Here is a 19,379-nt window from a genome sequence, read left to right on the forward strand (position 1 = left end):
CATCAAGGGGGTCCTGCAACAGTCTACACCAATATAAATTCTAGATGCAGCCAAGATTGCCAAAGAAGAAAGAAGAAAACCCTAACAATACCAGCAGGAAATATGGGCAAATATTTTTATGATCCTCAGGCAGCAAAGTAAGTCCATACTCCAAAAACTCCACAAGAGAAGGCTGATAACATTTGACTACAGAAAAATCTGAACTATCTATAAGCAAAATATGCCATAAAGTAGGTCAAGAAGAGACAGATGACATGTGCAATATATGTGACCAAAATTAATTGCATTCATTTAGAAAAACTTCTAAAGATCAGTAAGATAAATTAGAAAGAACATACATAGTTCACAGAAAAATAAATGCTAAAGCCAATCAATTCCAGAACAAGACAATATGTCTGCCCTTTCTAACATTTTAAGAAATGAGACAAAGTATCCATTTCAACTGTGATATTGGAAAAGTTTAAAAATTTGATAATGCGTGATGCAGTCAAGGGCGGAGAGAATCAGGCACCTTCCTACGTTGGTGCAGTGTAAACTGGTTCGCCTCTTCTTGGAGAGCAGTTTGGCACTATTAATCAGAATTTTAGATCCACATAACCTTTGATCTCAAGATTTGTCCTATAGCTAACTCTGGCTATGTCGACTGCGACTTTCTGCACCAGAAACTAGGAACAACCTAAATATCCATCAACAAGGACAGATTTGCAAGAAGTATAGGCCTTGGTTCAGTGGAACACTCTGAGCTATTAAAAAAACAAAAGACTGTCTAGTTGAGTGCTTAGATCTGGGATGCATATCAACAAACCAAACAAAGATAGAATACCAGGAATGTGTCCTGGGTGGATTAAAATAAAGACGTAGGCATAGATATGTATGTGTCCATATTTAGGTTAAAATCATGAAGAAAACTTAAGCAGGAAACTTGACCATGTTTGTGATCAGAGCTCTGGAATGCTGGGGACAAATGCTCTGTATTTCATTTCTATGGTGTATTATTTGGAAAGACTTTTGCTATAGTCATGTTATTTTCAGAAAAAAGATATTTAAGAAGAAACCAATTATAAAACCAATCTTAGCATAGTGCTGGGGATGGAACCCAGGGCCTCATGCATGCCCGGCAAGCCCTCTACCACTGAGCTATACCCAGCCCTGAACTTCTTCTTTGAATTAGCTGCTTGGTGTATTCTTCTCTTCTCTAGTTGGCAATTTTAGATCAGGGTCCAAGAGATGCTCTCTAATCTTCATTTTGTCCATGAGGAAAAGGAGGCCCAGAGAGGCTTCAGCAAGCCACCCAGGGGCCCTGCTAGTCTGTCTGCAGATCTAGCCTCCCACGACACTGCTCTCAGGAAAGGGCCGGTGACCCATTCACGTACTTCATAAAACCTTCATCCTGGGGCTGGGGATGTGGCTCCATGGTAGAGCAGTGCTGGCCTGGCATGCATGAGGCCCTGGGTTCCATCCCACACCAAAAAACCAACCAAACCAAACAAAAAGTCCTTCATCCTTGGACTTGTCTGCCTTTTCCTGGCAGATGATTTGAGTACTACTTTCTGTGCCTCTGTGTGGCGAACTGGTTGAAATGCAGATTCCTGGGCACCTTTCAGGACGTTCAGCTTCAGGGGGCCAGGGCGGGACCCTACCTCCTGAGTCCGAAGAAGGTGACTGCTGTGTCCCCCTGTTACCTCCCTTAGCTCAGCCCTGCTGTTTTGTCTGTGCATCTAGGCTGAAGCTCCTCCCACTGCAAGGGAAATAGGGTGGTCCCACTCATGGGGAGCAAGTGACAGCTGGTGCTTGGACTGACTTGGACTCCCAATACATGGCTCCATGCAGGGTCCAGCCTCCTCCCATCCCGGGCCCCTGTTCAGCTGGGAGGAGTGGCAGGCAGTTCTCTAACTTACTCCTTCCAGGGGCGGACTCTCACTGGCCTGGATTTGGAGGCGGGGCAGCCTGATGGTCATCAAGGCCTCAGGCCCCTGAGGCCATCAGAGCTCCCTGAGGCAGGCCTTGTGGGAAGAGCTGACAAGCTTGTTTGAGTGGGGAGGAGCCTGGCCTGATTGGGCTCGGGGAGGAGCTTCGCAGAGGCCAGGGAGGACTGGGATCCATGCCCGCCTGTCCTGAGAGTGTTCATTGTCCCTGCACCAGAGCCTTGGACGAGCCACTTTTGTGGTGAGGAGTCGGCGGGACGCTGCTGGGTCACCGGGAAGTACCTTTTCTTAGGGGCCAGTCAAGAAGAGGAGGCCCTGGTACCAGTCCGTTGGCCTGAGCCCCCACCTCACCTGCTGCTCCAGGTAGGCCCCCCTCCCATCCCTGCCAAGCCAGAGCACCAGCTCTGGAAGAGTGGCCATCCTGACTGACCCGCGGCTCTCCAGTTAGCACTGGGAAAATTCTAAACGGACAGCCTGACAGGACAGGGCAAGAAAAGCTTCTCCCTGTCTCCCTGTGACACTATCCAAGGTGGCCCTGGCTCCAAGGCCCGGAAGGGGTGAATCAGAGGCCCCCTGCCTCTCGGCAGCACCCCCAGGCTGAGCTCCTAGCTGGGTCCCCTGCGTGGTTCTTGCCCAGCTGCCCTGGCGTGGAGCAGGCCCAGGACCCAGCCCGACTCTGCTTTTCTGGGAGTTTCCTGCCTCCTGATATTTTTTTTCCCAGGGAAAAGATTAAGACAGATGGTATCTTTATAAACTGTTGGAGCTGGAAAGAATCTTAGTGATATAATCCAATCATAATCCCTTCTACTTCTCAAGCAATACTTACATCAGTAGTGTAGTTCCAAATGTTGTGGTTGAACATCGCAGAGGAATCAGGTGTAATCTTTTCACAGTGACCCTGAGAGCCTTTGCTTTCAGACAGCCTTCTCCTCCCCGCAGGCCTCACCAGCCTCTGCCCCAGACTCCTGTTCCTTCCCTTCCACCTGATCACTTCTGGCCACTTAAACCCCCCATGCAGAAGTGACCCAGCATCCAAAGCTAAAAGTGTTAAAGCCACGTTAGCATCTAAGTGAGTCTTCCTTCCTCATTTAGGTAAGTAAATATGTTAAGGAGTACATCTTTGAGAAAGAGTTAGATGGTCCAGGAGGCTTACACGGGGAAGCTGTATCTGTGATAAGATTTCTCTGTTTGAGAGTGTCTAAAACCTTTCTCATGCGAGAGAAGTTTCCCCACATGGGCTGTTGGCCAAGAACATGGCAGTCGTTGCTGTTATCAATAAAAGCAATCTGAGACACAGCTCTCTTCTGTGAGAGCAAAGCGCTTGATGTTAGCATCTCCTTATAATTTCCGGAGCCTTCCTCAGGAGAGCCCTGCAGGCAAGGAGGCCTGGCCACAGCTGCCCTTCACTTCCATCCTGGGCATGCTCAGTGCCCCAGCCTGTGCCGGACCCGGGTTCCTCCAGTTCAGGTGGCTCTGAGAAGCAGCTGTGAACACTGGTTAAAGAGTTCAGGTTCTTGACCCGGAGGGCTTCACACCCAGTTCCACCACCACTAACTTTGCCATCTTGATGGCATCTCTTCCATCTTTATTCCATCTCTTCATCTATAAAATAGGGATAACAGTAGTACCCTCGGGTCCCTGTGACAGTTAAATAGGTTAACATCTGTAAAGTGCTTGAAACAATATCTAGCACCTAGTTGGTGCTTAAGAGGTTAGCTCCAATCATTATAAAAGCCCATTCCCTCCCAACCACATCCCTCTGCCTGATGAACTTCCCTAAACCACAGTATAGTCAGCTTACTCCCCTGCTCTACAGTCCTCCGTGGCTCCCTGTGACCTCTTGAATGACTGTGCCCTCACCTGCCCCTTAAGGATCTTGAAGGCAGAAAACGGATATAAATTATTTACCTTGCACATAATAAGGAATGAGTAATGCTTACTGAGAAGGAGTGTTTCCACCTTCAGGTGGTAAATTGAGATCCTAAGGAGGGGGATGCAGCCACCTGCAGCCCCACAGCTGTGGTTTGACCAGGCTCCCCCACCTCCCTGACCACAGCCCAGCCACACGCCAACCTGGGTACTGCGTGCTGGGTCTGCTGGATATGGGGAAGCTCTGGTTTCCTCTGGATCTGCTGGGACTGCAAATGCAATAAGCTAGACTCCAGCCCTGTCCATTCCGAAGTGAGGAGAGGACACCTGGCCACTGCCCAGCGTGGACAGGCACTGCAGCCCTCTCTGGCGAGTTCAGGCCAGAGGCAGACGTGAAGTCATCCTCCTGGTTCCACACTGGGAGGTGGCCAGAACCTTGGCTGCCCCGGCTCCCTTGAGAAGCCCGAGGCTGATGGAGACCACTCACGATCTAGCACCTTGGACAGAGGACTCAACACCACCCAGTGCACGCTGCCGGCTCCTGCGGCTCCCAGGGAATACCTTGAAGGAATAGAAAGCTGGGTGCCAGCAGGGCAGACCGCATCTAAAACCAGGCTTCTGCTCTGGCAGGGAAACCTCGGTCCTGTCGGCAACATTCTCTGAGTCTCTGTTTTTCCATCTGTAAAATGGGGAGGATGATTCCCACACCACAGGGTCAGGGTGAGGCCAAAATGGAACAAAATCTCAAAGTGGCTGCATGGCGCCAGCCCGGGGTGGGTGCTCGCGATTTGCTTTTATTTTTATCAGACTCTCCGAGTTGTTCTTCCTGCCTGCCGCGTCCCACAGACCTCTCACTTTCCTTAGGTGCGCCTCCCTCTCTCGGCCTCCACTCCAAGATGAAAGAAAGTTGTGGTGGTTTTTGGCAAGGGAGGGAAAGAGGAACCGTCCAAATCTTCCCAGCCTCCTGGCAGGGCGAGAGGCACAGGAGGAAGCAGCACCGTTCTGTCTGGTTCTCGGTTCTCTCCGAGATTTCTCCACCGGGAGGCTCCAGGGCTGCCAAGTCCCCCAGCAAGTGCTGGCGCAGGAGCAAACCAGACCTGGCTGGTTCCTGCAGGCTGCCATTTTCCTCCCTGTGTATTCAACAAATGGATGGGTTTGTGGGGATTCCATGCTCTGTACTAGGCCCCGGGGGACTCAACAGCAAGGACACCTGGGTGCACACTGGCTCCAGGGGACCTTCATTCTAGGGGCGCCCAACAAACAGCGTAAACTCTGGATAAATAATGTTAGAAGGCGAGCGAGGCGGAGACTCGGGGTGCCACAGGAGCTGCCGAGCTAGCAAAGGTAGTGTCCCCAGGACCCAGTTCCCGGAAAATGAAACATTTGAGACATCAGTGGCTCCCTTGGGAATTCCTGACAGGCCTCAGAATCAAGGCCAAGTGACTTTCATGAGATTCTAGAACAGGAGCAAGATCCTGAGCCCTTCTAGTCCCAGCCCAGACGATCTCTTGCCCTGTCTCTAAAACCTTCAATGGCTCCCCACTGCCTACTTGATTAAGTGCACATCATGGACCTCGGTCAGGGTCTCATGGTTCGGGTTGCCTGTTAGCTCATCAGACCCTTCTCGCTGGGTCTCTGTAGCCAAGCCAGTCTGCCTGCCATTCCTGAAACATCCCATCTCTGCCTCTCTCCTCCTCTCGCTTTTCTTTCTGCTGGGATTGCCCCCTCCCACTGGTTCCTGGAAACAGAAATCCCTCCCGTCCCGGCCTCTCTGCAGCCCTCCCTGACCCTGGGGCCGTGGCCTCTCAGCCTGGGAGCCTCAGCTCGTGCCTTTCCCTCTAGGGGTCCTGCTGCTGCGGGTGCAGCCTGACATCCATGCAGTCTCTCCACCTGACCAGAGTGGCCCGACCTCCAGCGGGCATCGGGCCCAGTGAGCACTGGCTGACTTGTACCCGTGCTCAAAGGCTCCAACACTGGGACAAGCAGGAGGAGCTGCGACACACTTGGACAGCACAACCAGAGGAGGGGGAGTGGGAAGGGGAGGGACGTGAACTTGGAAGGAATAGAGAAATCCCCACCATTTTTTTTTCCAGGTAGGAAAACCATCACAGACAGGATGGGTCTCTCTTCTTCTCAGAAATAGCTACTACTTCCTTAAGCATCCCAGGCCAGTGCTTTATTGAGTCTAACTGGAATACCTCTTGCTACAGTGAAAGCCCATTTTCCCTGGCTCCATCTTGTGGATCAGAGTGGCTTTCCTGACCCCCATGCAAGGAGAAAGGAGCAAGGTCAACAGGAGACTGGCCCCTGGCCTGGGGCTTGGCTCTAGTCCAGGAGGCCAGACTGGAGGCTCTCTGGAGGGCAGGGCGTAGGGCCCCCATAAGTCCTGGAGGTCGGGCTTGTCCCAGCCCCGCTCAGCTCAGCCTCCTGCCGGGATAACCATCACCAGCAAATCTGTAAGCAGAGAGGTCCACCACAGCAGTGCTGGGGTCCCAGGCTCTCGGGTCCCCAAAGGCCCTGTGAGGCCACGTGAGCCAGACCCACAGCCTCTGCCGCCTGACTCCCGCCCATCACTGGGGCAGCTGCACTCAGAGGTCCCTGAGGCACCAGCCTGACTCCTGCCCTACTTAGGCAGATGGGGCCAGAACCCAGGGACACCTGGCCTTGCTCCACGTCTGCTGGGTGGTGTGTGTCCATCCAGGGACCGGGGCTCCACCGGGGGAAACTGAGTGCAGTCTGGCCCGGCGCGTGTCCTGCCTCACCCTCTCAGCCCTTGGTGGGGGGGTCCTGCTCCTGCCTCTGTCCTCCACGTGGTCGGAGGCCCACCTGGCCCCAGGCTGGTTGCATGGCTGTCCGGGCTCAGATCTCAGCAGCGGCTGTTCCCGTCTGGGGGTGAAGGGGAGGGTTCAAGCGCCTGTGCTCAGAGTATTAGCCAAGCATCTGGTGGCTCAGGAGCCCATGGGGAGCTCAGCGTCTACTGCGAAGAGCAGCCCGCTGGCACCTCGGCAGGCATCCCAGACTCCCCAGGGCTGAGGCAGGTGCTCCTCCGTGCCCCAGCACCGCTGTCCTGTCCCTTAGGGCTCTGCATGCCCACTAGAAGCTGTGCCCAGACTGAGCCTGCCAGACACGACTTTTCCAGCCTAAAAAAAATCAGGCTAAGGTCTGGAGTCAGCTGAGGGGGCCGCAGCAGAGCCTCCATCTCACCGTGGGGGTGATTCTCCAAACACGGTCCCCAGTCCTGCGGGATTGGCACCGTCCAGGGACTTGTACGCATTCAGACGCAGGCTCCACCCCAGAACCGCCGACCCAGAACCTCAGGTGGGTCCCACCATCCACGGTGGGACAGGCCTTGCTGTGAGGCTGACCTCTGGAGTTTGAGGGGCACGGCTCTGTTGTTCCCAAGTAACCCCCTTAAACCAAGCGGAACCCTGCAGAGGAGAAGTGAAGCCCTCTGGGGCAGGGGTCTCTGCTCTGCTGAAGTCACAGTGAGGCCCTCGGCTGGGCCCCAGGATGTGGCTGAGCTGTGAGACCATTTTGCTGATGGGGCACCTGCAATGGGGACACTCTCCTCAGACACCCGATCCCTCCTCCAGCGGGCCTGAGGCCAGGGACACCTCCTGCTCCAGCTGGCCTGGAGCCTGCTGCCCCCTCGAGGCCCCAGGGCAGGGCTGAGGGAGCCCCTAGAGCTCGTTGATCACGCCCATGTGTGCACGCGCGCACACACACACACACACACAAATATACACGTGAAATTCATGGAGAGATCCAGTTCAACATGTGCACGTGTGAATACATAAATACAGTGCACCCCAACACACGCAAGCCCAGATCATAGGCACGAATTGTAGCACAGCCGAGTCCCCTCTGAAACACACACACACACAAACACGTAGACCTACTGCACTGGTGTCCCATCCCGGTGACCTGACACAGCAGACGTGTCCTCTCACAGCTTGGGAGCAGAAGTTAGAAATCAGGACACTGGTGGGCCCTGTTCCCTCTGCAGGCTCTGGAGAATCTGCTGTGCCTCTCTCCTGCCTTCTGGTGGCTGCAGCCACCCTGAGTGTGACTTGGCTTGTAGCTATGTCGCTCCAACCTCTGTTGTCACACAGCCTCCTCATAAGGACCCCAGTCATCAGATTTAGGGTCCACCCACACCTCCTATGAGCTCGTTTTAACTGATTGTGTCTGCAGAGACCCTCTTTCCCAACAAAAGCACATTCTGTGGTTCACATGGACATGCATTTTGGAGGGAAACACAACCCCCAAACTCATACGGAGGCAGAGGACACACACACACACACACACACACACACGCCTTGCCGATAAGAGCTCAGATTTGGAGAAGAGAGTCCCCTGGTGTCAGAAGCGCCTCTGCCCCAGCCCCCCAGCACCCAGCAGCCACACACTGATTCATACGCCCGGGGTGCTGCCGTCCTGGTTTGGTCTGGTTTGTCTGGCGTCGTTAGACATAGGTACGTAATTCGTAAAGTAACGAGAACGGAGTGAGGAGCGAGCCTCCTGCCTGCCCGTGTCTGCCGCCACCCACCTCCCCTCCCAGAAGGCAGCCACTGCCACAGTCCCTCCTGTATCCTTCCAGAGCAGATCCAGACCCAGGGCACACGGGGTGGGGACGCTTCTCCATGAGCTGTCTGCACCCCGCTTTCTTCTCTTGATGGTGCATCTGTTACTCCCTACTTTTGTGGGGTGTGGGTCTCCCCATCTGCCTGTGCACTCGCTGACAGTAGGGCTGCAGGTTGCTGACCTTTGTCACCCGTTTCTAGCTTGGTGCTGGCACAGACAGGACTTGCCTTAAGGCTGGCTCCCTCCAGACATCAGTGAGCCACTAGCGGCTTGGTTGAGCCTGAGGGCGACCAGGCCTCAGGCTTCGGCGGCAGAGCCTCAGTGGACCCAGGTCCACTGGCAGCAGAGGGAGATGAGTGGGATGGCGCCAACACTGTCCCCAGTGTTCACCCCTACTGGGGCCCCTGTCCGCCGGCAGCCTTCACCCTGGAGCTAGGCTGGCTCTGGGGCACGGCCCTCGGCGCTGCTGCATCCTGTGGTTGGTCCTCCTCTGACCCCTGCAGAGGAGCCCGGCAGGGGAGAGGCTGGGGAGAGAGCCACAGTGCTGGCATTGTAGTCCAGGGGGCCTGCTGCTGACGCTGAGCGGACGCCCAGTCCTGCTGGCTGAAGGCTTGCGTTGCCACGGAGATGAGAACCACAGCCACAGCTCGGGGTCACGCTGGAGGTGCCGCTTCTCCCAGCGGTGGTGACTGTGTGTGCTCCACTGCATCAGAGATGACACGTGCTACATTTTTTTTTCTTTAAGTCGAGACAGAAATGGATGCCTCAGTCCAAGATCTCACCACACCCTCCGCGAGTAGGCTTCAGGCCAAGCCCCGCAGGGGACAAAGGTAGATGGGGGCAACTGCAGCCCCGGTGTGACTGGAAGCCCCCAGAAAGGTTAGCCAGGGCCCCTCCACCTGGCTGTGGAGGGAGGGGCTTGGGCAGAGCATCTGGAAGGGCCCCTCCGGCCAGGCTCTCTGGGTCTGGCGTCGTGGGGCCAGTGAGTCCCACCCCACCCCTTGCCACTCATCTGTCGGGTCTTGAACAGACATTGGTAAAACACTGGGCCCTGCCCAGAGAGCAGAGTGGATAGTCAGTATCCCAGAGCCAAGGGCTCTCGTCTGGACCTCTCCAGTCACTGGGAGAGGTGGCTGCTCGCTAGGACATCCTGTGAAAAACCACGTGCACCTGCACAGAAAGCCACGGTGACCTTCACCCAGGCCCTGCTGGGGCTTCGCAGGGTCCAGAGGCTTCGTGTGATGCAGGGGATGTGGGAGCTTGACTTGGCCTCAAGTCTTCCCCAAGGAGACAGGAACTGAACTGAGATTAACTAATGGGAGAATGGGTCAACGAGCGGGAGAGGGAACATTCCAGGCAGAGAGAGTCGGATATGCAAAGGTCCTGTGGCAGGAGGGAAGGTGGCCTGCTTCAGGAATTGAGGAAAAGACCTGTGAGGCTGGAGATGAAAATGAGGGAGAACCCAGCAAGATGAAGCTCAGGAGTTGGCAGAACTGCATGTGCAGAGCCACAGAAGGCTCTGGAGGGTTCCTTGACAGCCTTGTCTGGAGGCCTCTCTGCCTCCAGACTGGGTTTAATCTACCTGCCCGGTGACCCCTTCACTCACCTGTGTGCAGCAACTGCCTCTCAGCCAGGACTTCCTCACTCCCCTTCTAGAATGGGCTTGAGGGCGGGGAGAACATCGTGTCCTCTTGAGCACCCGCTACCTGGTAGAGAACTCGGGAGAGAACCAGTGAGGACTGGGAATGGAGGGACGGTGAGATCGCCGAGACCCGGAGTGCTCGGGGGGTCCCCGCAAAGGGAGGAATGCAGGGGTCAGAGAAAGCCTAGGCCTTGAGGGGCGAGGGGCCATCAGCCTGCTGGGAGTGGGGGAGACAGGATAAGGGGTCCTGGGGCCAGGAGGGCCTCCCCTTGCTCCAACCGCTGTCCCCAGAATGAGTTGAGAGCCCAGATGTCAGAAGGAACAGGAAGCCAGGCCAAAGCACAGGCCTTGGCTTCAGACCCCACTCCCGCCTCACCGTTGCTAGCTGTGTGACCCTAGGCAGGCTGCTTGCCCACTCTGGGCCTCAGTGACATCATTTGTAAAATGGGACAGTTGACACCCCTGCCCTGACAGGGTGCTTGAGTTGGGTGATGATGGCCAGCGCACTTTGTAACCTGGAAGAAAGCACACACCAGGCCCTTGATGGGCACCTCAGAGATGGCCCAGAGGCCAGGCCCAGGGCAGGACCCCCACCCCCGCCCAGGAGGCTCCTGTTCCTCTTGTTTCCTTCCCATGGGAGCCTGGCGTGGACCACTCCCCACGTCAACAGCAGGGGCTCAGTGGCCACCGTCACCCACAGATCTATTGAGGGTGCTGAGCAGGTGGCAGGGAGGCTGGCCTCCACCAGCCTGGTAGGAGCTGTGTTGGGGGCCACCAAGCCCCCTTCTGATCACCGAGTGGATTCCCCGATGGCACAAGGTCAAGCTTGATGTCCCTGCACCTGGCCCCTCGGGTCCCTGAGGTGGGGAGGAGGTGGTTTCAGAATCGGGCCTTGACCTTTCTGAGGAGGCAGCCTGTGCAGAGCGCCCGGGCTGCCTGCCCCGGGGAGGGCCCTGCCCCACACCCCCAGACGCAGCCCTCCTGGGAGCTGGTCGGAGGAAGGCCTGGGGGAGGGCAGGGGGACCGGACGGAGAAAGAAGGGAAGCGATCATGTGTGTGCCTCGAGACATCAAGCCTGCCTTTAAAAATAGGACCTCCTTCTGATTAAAACAATAATACATGTTCATATTAGTTTCTCAAATTCAGAAAAAAAATTTTTAAACTGTTGAAAGAACATGGTATAATTTGCTTTTTTCTTTTTCCTTCATCCCTTTTACATTTTTTAAAAGCACTCGAGGGCGTGTGGTTTAATCGCAGGGCGTCTTGCTGCTTGACTACTATCTTGTCTGTTCAACACAGGTCGGGATTCACTCCCCTCCACCCAGTGTGTCCCATCTCTCTGGCTGTCCGTGCTGTTCCCACACCTGCCTCCCCTTCCTGCCCCGGCCCTGTTTGGGCCCTGTCATGGTTGTGCACTGCTCAGAGTGAGGAGCAGAAAGGCTCGGGCTGCAGGGTCTAGAGGACAGAGATGGACAGGTGCCCTGTCAGAGTCCCAGAGGTGAGATGGGTGGGGTGGGGAAGCTGGCTCCCTCAGCTTCCCGCCTCGGTCCCAGCGGCCACATAGCTGAGAGGCCTTTAGTTATAGTATGGATCGGAGCCCACCTTCCTATACCCTGAAGACACTTCTGGAATAGGCAGAGCTGCTGTCCCCCATTGTGCCTTCTGAGGCCACGTGATGGAGTGGAGCCAGACACATAGATTCCAGCCCTGCCTCTGTCTCCAGCTGGGTGACTTCAGGCCAATTACTTAACCTCTTTGAGCCTCATTTTCTCTACCTGTAAAATGGGGCCTCTGATTCCAGCTTTTAGGCTACTGCCTCCTAAGTTGTTTGTGAGGATAAATGGTGTTCAGTAGGATGACCGTAAGAAGGCCCTGGACCACCCCTGGCCCATCACAAATGCTCACATCCTCCCCTTCTGCTTTCTTCTGAGAGCCTCTTGAGAGGCTCTTGAGTTTCTTGAGAAACTGCACCCACTCAAACTGGACTGTGGTTCCCTTTCCTCTGCCAGAATTTTCTTTTCTCCATTAACTGCTGCCTGGAACCCAGGAGATGCACAGCTGTTAGTGGGCATAGTGTTCTCTGCCTGGAGGGCATCGTCGCATGTCACAGTGATCCAGAGGTAGCTGTGGAGTCAGTGCCCCTGGGCTCAGCCCCTCCTCCGCTGCTACCAGAGCCTTGACCTCAAAAGTTTCTTAACCTATCTGGTCTAAAATTTCTCCTCCATTAGATAGAAGAACAGTAAAATCTACTTGGTCTTTGCACAGGAAACAAAAACCACTCTAGGGATTTTAAGCAAAAACAGAATCTAAAACAGAGAATGACATGCTTTCAAAATCACTGGGAGGTCAGATCTGGGTCTTCAGAACAGCAAACAAACCACTCCTCACCTGGCCAGGAGGGCCATTCCCGGAGCTGCAGAGTTCACACCTGCAATCCAGGGATCAGGAAGCTTCTGCGACTTTTGCCACAGTTGCTTCTCACACCCCCTCCCTGGGATCCAGAGCCTGTGCAGAGACTGCCTCCTCCCTCACAGTGGCTTGCCGGCAGAACACAGCTCGAGCCCTAGCCCCCAGTAGCTGGCCTCCTCCTCCTCCCTTCAGCCGCATCTCACTGATGGAACTCGACCTGTATGCAGAACCCCAGGTGCAAGGGAGTGTTAGAAACGTAGCTCTCTCTCAGGCGTTTAGGCTTCTTCAGCACGAAAGCAGACAGAAAGAGGAGGCTGAGAGTGCTCGACTTAGTGCCAGCATGTAGAACTCAATTAGTGTCCGCTGTCATTCTTATGCTTATTGTTGGGCTGGGGACACCGGTGAGCACTGCCTGACCCTGCCCACAAGCTCTGGCAGAGAAGCCACTGCAGGGATGCCTCGGCCTCTGTGGCGCTGTCCGTGGTGCTGAGTCCTGCTGCTCTGCAGGATGCCCTGCCCTCTGTGGCGCTGTCCGTGGTGCTGAGTCCTGCTGCTGGACTCCAGGCTGGCAGCCTTGTTACTAACCAGCTCACATAGAGGGCCCCGAGGCAAGGGGGAACTCCAGTTCTTTCACCCAGGGTTCGGTTGGGAGGCCATCTGGGGGCTTGTGATGGAAGGCTGGCCTCAACCCTTGGAAATAGGTAGCAAAGGCAACAGCTAACATTTGTGGTACTCACAGTTCACTCAGAAAATCTCCATGCCCTATCTCCTTTAAGCCTCAACATCACCCTGGAATAGGCAGGACAGACATCATGATATCTGTTTTTTAGAAGAGAACACTGAAAATCAGGAAGTTAAGTAACAACAAATCAATAATAGAGCCAGATTTGCAGCCAACCTCCTTACCCCAAATTGTGCTCCCTCCACTCTAAGCTGTGACCTGGGGCTGGAGATTTGAAAACCAAATCTTTTCTATGGGTAGGCAAAAGCTCAGGATGCAGGCACTCTCCACACACTCTGCGCATGTGTGCTAATCACCCACATTTATCCTTTTCTACACCTGAATATGGACCTGGATAAAGAACCATGTGTCTCTCATCAAGGCCTCCCACGTGCTAGTCTCTGTGGGAGAGCCACGGAAAGCTTAAGAAAAGACATGGCCCTTGCTGTCAAAGATTTGTTAGGGAACTGGTTGCATAGGGAAAGGGGAGGGTCGTACCAGAAATTGGAAGCAAACCAAGTATGTAGTGGCTCAGGAGGTTGAGGCAGGAGGATCCCAAGTTCAAAGCCAGCCTCAGCAAAAGCAAAGTGCTAAGCAACTCAGTGAGACCCCGTCTCTAAAAATAGGGCTGGGATGTGGCTCAGTGGTTGAGTGCCCCTGAGTTCAATCTCCGGTACTCCCCCCAACAAAAGAAAACCCAGGTACATAAAGTAGGAAGTGGAGACAAGGTGCACACCAAGCCCATGACCTGAGGAAGGGCTCGACCCATGGACTGTACATTTTAATGAGACCAAGACCCTAGCTGAGCCCAGGAGGATGTGGCTCAACTCCATAGGGGTGGGACCAGCAGCTCTGGGACACATGGCAGGGGGCAGGACAAGAGGGTAGGCTTGGTGCCAAGAAGTGGCTAGGTTGGTGGCCTCTGCATTAAAGGAAGGAATGCCAGGGCTGGGAGATCCCAGTGAAGACGTGGGCATCATCAGCCAGCTCTCTACTGACCCAGAGCCAGCAGGGGGCAGGAGATGGAGAGCTGGAAGAAGAAAGGACTGTCTCATGGCCTGCCCCGCCCCATGGTGGCATGATTTAAGGGCACCAAGATACCATTGTTTATGCCCAAATCTTCCTGTGACCCCCTTTCAGGTCTGGGGATTAAACCCAGGGCCTTGTGCACCCCTGGCCCCCTGCTCTCACCTTGCCTAGAGGGAGTCAGTAAATTTGGGGGGTCTTTACAAACTCCTTATGTAGATGCAGATAACCCTGGAAATCTTAGGCTGGTGGTCCTTGTCTTGGGCTGGTGGCCCTCTGTCTTAGGCTGGTGGTCCTCTGTCTTGGGCTGGTGGCCCTCTGTCTTGGGCTGGTGGTTCTTGTCTTGGACTGGTGGCCCTCTGTCTTAGGCTGGTGGTCCTCTGTCTTGGACTGGTGGTCCTCTGTCTTAGGCTGGTGGTCCTCTGTCTTGGGCTGGTGGCCCTCTGTCTTGGGCTGGTGGCCCTCTGTCTTGTACTGGTAGCCCTCTGTCTTGGGCTGGTGGCCCTCTGTCTTGGGCTGGTGGCCCTCTGTCTTGTGCTGGTGGTCCTCTGTCTTGGGCTGGTGGCCCTCTGTCTTGGGCTGGTGGCCCTCTGTCTTGTACTGGTGGCCCTCTGTCTTGTACTTGTGGTCCTCTGTCTTGGGCTGGTGGCCCTCTGTCTTGTACTGGTGGCCCTCTGTCTTGTACTTGTGGTCCTTGTCTTGGGCTGGTGGCCCTCTGTCTTGTACTGGTGGTCCTCTGTCTTGTACTTGTGGTCCTTGTCTTGGGTTGGTGGCCCTCTGTCTTGGGCTGGTGGCCCTCTGACTTGTACTGGTGGTCCTCTGTCTTGGGCTGGTGGCCCTCTGTCTTGTACTGGTGGCTCTCTGTCTTGGGCTGGTGGTTCTTGTCTTGGGCTGGTGGCCCTCTGTCTTGTACTGGTGGTCTTTGTCTTGGGCTGGTGGTCTTCTGTCTTGGGCTGGTGGCCCTCTGTCTTGGGCTGGTGGCCCTCTGTCTTGGGCTGGTGGTCCTCTGTCTTGTACTGGTGGCCCTCTGTCTTGGGCTGGTGGCCCTCTGTCTTGGGCTGGTAGTCCTCTGTCTTAGGCTGGTGGTCCTCTGTCTTGGGCTGGTGGTCCTCTGTCTTGGGCTGGTGGCCCTCTGTCTTAGGCTGGTGGTCCTCTGTCTTGTACTTGTGGTCCTCTATCTTGGGCTGGTGGTCCTCTATCTTGGTCTAGTGGTCCTCTACCTTGGCTGCATATAAGAACCAATTAAGGAGGCTCACTCTTAATGCCTGGGAGGGGTGAGTATCTGCTAATTCAGTGGCCCTCCCAGATTGAGGAGGGGTCACTGAGAGCACTGAGTGCAGAGCCAGAAAAGCCAAGTTCTCACCCCAAATACACCCTTTCCCCAGCCTTAGGCAGGTCTCTGAGCTGCTGGAGATTCAGTTTCTTCATATTTGACATTGGGCAGGGCTTCCTTGGTTGTGGAGATTGGGGACAGTTTGGAGCAAGGAAAGGGCTCACTGATACTTAAGATTCACGGCCATTGACAAAGCAGGTGTGGGAGGCCATGAACCAGAACCTCTCAGGCCAGTAAACCCTGCCTCCCCCTCCTAATATCAGCTTCCTCGCAGCCACGGGACAGAAGCCACGGAGCTGACTTCCTGGAGTGGTGGGGGATGGGGAGAAGATCCAGAGAAGAGGAGGAGGTCCCTGGCCAGGACCTCCTGTTCGTTTAAGTCCAGAACCACTGGAGGCGGTCTCTCCAGTTGTTAACAAACAGATGAGGCATCATTGAAGATCCTGAGAGGGCCAGATGGGGGGTGCGTGGAGCTGATGGGGCCCTGGGGGTGCTGGGAAAAGCAGCTCAGGGGTCCAATCCAGATCCCTGGCTGGGCCCACCATGCTTCGTCTGCACACCCCGAAAGGTTGGGAAGACCCTATCCCTGAACTAGGGCTCTTGCCAGCTCATCCCTTCCTCTGCCCTCGCCGAGTGCTGCCAGCACAGCAGAGGCTCAAGGTCCAGGAGGGGCGGCAAAGCAGGTTGTGAAATGCCTGGGTTTGAGGGTCAGCTCCACCACTTACTAGCACTATCACCTTGGCCTAGTTGTTTATCCTTTCTGGACCTTAATTTTCTCTTTCATCTAGGGATGGTCCTGGTGCCCTAGGATAGTTACATTGATTAAGTGAAGTCATTTTTAAATGGAAAATATTTAGTCCATAGTAAGTGCTCAGTAAAGTCTTCACCATTGACACATCCTAACTCTGGAATCATTCTGGAGACTCGGGTGCTCCCCACAGAGGACTTGGCTTTCAGATGTGGAACTGAACTGAAAGGAGACGGAGAGGGCAAAGTGCTGGCCTAGCTGGTAGGAATAGCAGTAGGCGAAACCAGGCGAGGTCTGGAAGCCTGGGAGACAGGGCCAATGGGCTGGGGGTGTCAGAAAGACAACGCAAGTTCTTCTTGAAGCCTCTGCCCAATTACCAAGGAAAGCTAAGCCTAAGCCAGAGCTACAGAGCATCCAGTTTGGGGCATGGGAATCCAAATGGTGGAGGAGTGGGAAAGAGGAAGACATTGTGCTCTGTCATTGGGTGAGGTGCACAGCTCTGCAGGAGACCTGAGGATCCTGACCCACCAACCAGCATTAACCTCATCTCCCTGCCCGTCCTGAGCCCCAAAGCAAGACTGACATTTGCTCTTGGGGCCCAGAAAGAACAGGGACAATGGCTGCCTGGTGGCTGCAGTTTGAGGGACAGTAGACTGTATGTCCTATCTCCACAGCTTTCCTCTTATCTGCCCCAGAAGAGAGTGGGTGGGAGGAAGGAGCCAAGGGACTGTCCAGTCTGGGTCTCTCACCACCATCTCACAAATACACTGATGACAGTGATGAGGGCCTGGCTGATCCTGTGCACTTACGTTTTTCTCAAGCATTATTCAGAGGACTTTCTATGAATTACCTTATTCCATCTTTATGATAACCCTGTGAGTCAGTATTGTTGTTACTCTAGTTTTCCAGACACGGAAGTCAGAGAGGTGAAATCACTGTCCACGGTCACCCAGCAAGCAAGGGTGGGTGTGGGATTTAAGTCATACCATCTGGCTTCACAGTCCAGTTCTCCCCACTGCTCCAAAAAGCTTTGGTCCCCTATGTGAAGCTGATACCTGGAGAGACAGAGTCCCTGACCCCTGTCATGTGTACTGGAAGCACCCTCCTGTTTCACGCTTCAATCTTTCCAGTGCTCTTAGCTTTCCCTTTAGGAAGAAGGCGGGTCTGGGGATGGCGCAGGGGGCAGAGAAAGACTGGGTGCTGTGGGGTTTCCATGGTAACTGCTTCCTTCCTTACCATCTCTGCCTGCCGCCCGAGAGAGCTAAAAGGGGAGATGAGGTGGGAGAGGGTGAAATCCTCCTTTCCTCTCTTCCCCTCCCTCACCTGCCCTGCAGTCTGGTGGCCAGAAGGGGCTGAAACCTGCACCCACCAGCTTGCTGGACTGATGTCCCCACTCCCAGCTTGGAGGCTGACACCTTGTAGCTGACGGTCCTCCCAGGCAGAACCGTGGCCTGGGCCGATAGCGATCCTCTTTCCAAATCCCAAAGGCTAGGAACTCCCTGGAGAGGACCTCATGTTGTACTTTCAGGGTCTACACAGGTCCTGGCAAGAGCAGATACTCAATAAGTTCTTCTTGGACGAATGGAGGGAGGGACGGATGGACGGACAAACCAGTGATCTATCCTACCCTGCAGACATGACTGTTCATTTTCACTTCCTCCAAATGCCATGCTCCTTCTCCCCTCTGGGTCTTCACCAGTGTGGTTCCGTCTGTCCACCTTTCCCCACGGCACGTATTGACACCTGCACCTTCGACTATCAGTTTGGAGATCACGTCTTCAAAATACAAAACTTTGGCTCTTCAAAAGGCATCATGAAGAAAATGAGAAGACGAGTAGCTGACTGGAAGGAACAGTTTGCAAATCATGCCTCTGCTAAAGGGTGGGCCGCTGAGCAAGAACAGTGGAAAGGGGTTCTAAGGAATGAAGCTGCCCAATCAAGACTTCCTGGGCCCCTAAGTCTGGTGGTCTCTCCACCACATTTGTTCTTTTACAGTAATCCGACAGCTGAGTGGCGCTTCCAGTCCTGACTTGGACCTTCCAGGGAAAACTGACAGGTAGGGAAAGTCTTCCCACACCTTCCATCACCAGCTGCCTTGGTGCGGGCTCCGCCTATTGGGCGCCGGCGGAACTGTAGTTTCCTGCTGGAGCTGAGCTAGAGGCGGCTCCCTGTTCCTGTTGCTATATTCTGATGCTCAGGAAGAAGGCTTAACTCTTATAGTGCACTGTAAAAAATTTCAAGTTTACATTTGGCTTACAATTTCAATGTAAGATTTTATAGGTTTACATTCGGCTAACCATGTTAGCGAGTTAATCAGTGACCTGGGGTAGAGACCAGACCCTGCGCAGCCCAGGCTGCTCCCCTAGAGGAGGGGAGTAGACAGTGGGCAACTTAGGAAGGTAGGCAAGAGACACCTTGTTCTGGTGAGATGCCAGTCTGAAGAGTAGGAATGTGAGAAGTTTCCTTGTCCCCCTCCCTCTGCAGGATTAACCTCATTACCCTCCAGCCCCAGATTCCCAGGCCACCTTCCTACCCCTCTCCATCCCCAACTCCCGCCCTCCCCAACTCCTGAGATCCTCGAACTGTGCCCCCAGAAATCCACACTGGCTTCTCATTTTACGAGCCTCTGTGTGCTGCCACCGCGTCCCAGGCATTGTTCTGACTCCCTCACTCCTCTTGACAGCCCTTTGAAGGGGGCATCCGCGGCTCTCACCACCCCCAGTTGACAGATGAGTTAAGTGAGGCCTTGCGCAAGGTCACCAGTGAGTAAGGGATGGAGCTGGGGTCAGTGGCAGAGCCCTAAGGCACAGCTGCCCCAGCTCCTCCACCTCCTCGCCGCCTTTGAAACCTCAGCTCCCCTGGACTGGCCTCTCGCGGAGCGGCTGTTTCTCCCCCAGCACGGCTGCCGAGGCTGGAGACACATCTTACTACTCCTCTGCAACTTCCAGCTCTTCCTCCTCTTTCCCCTGAAGCCCCTGTCTTGGACTGGAGGGGATCCACCTAGCTATACTGCTGCCCCTCTTTGCTGTGGCTTTGACTGCTGCCCTGGCCACCGGCCCCCACCTCGAGCCCCTCCCTTCCCTCCGCGTCCCTCCTTCTGTGATCCAGTCCCTTACCCCTGA

At 54.8% G+C, this 19,379-nt stretch overlaps 1 protein-coding gene across 2 annotated transcripts in view; it reads left to right on the forward strand.

The window, feature by feature from the left end:
* Nucleotides 1-19,379, forward strand: part of Tmem63c (transmembrane protein 63C) — a 67,057-nt gene that overhangs the window by 10,291 nt on the left and 37,387 nt on the right. For both annotated transcript variants that reach the window (XM_047535693.1, XM_047535685.1), the window contains exons 2-3: nucleotides 2,143-2,288; nucleotides 18,253-18,313. The gene's annotated coding sequence lies outside the window, so the exon portion shown is untranslated. The remainder of the gene's footprint in view (nucleotides 1-2,142; nucleotides 2,289-18,252; nucleotides 18,314-19,379) is intronic.

Source organism: Sciurus carolinensis, chromosome 2 (genome assembly GCF_902686445.1).
Source record: "Sciurus carolinensis chromosome 2, mSciCar1.2, whole genome shotgun sequence".
In the NCBI taxonomy this organism is placed as follows: domain Eukaryota; kingdom Metazoa; phylum Chordata; class Mammalia; order Rodentia; family Sciuridae; genus Sciurus; species Sciurus carolinensis.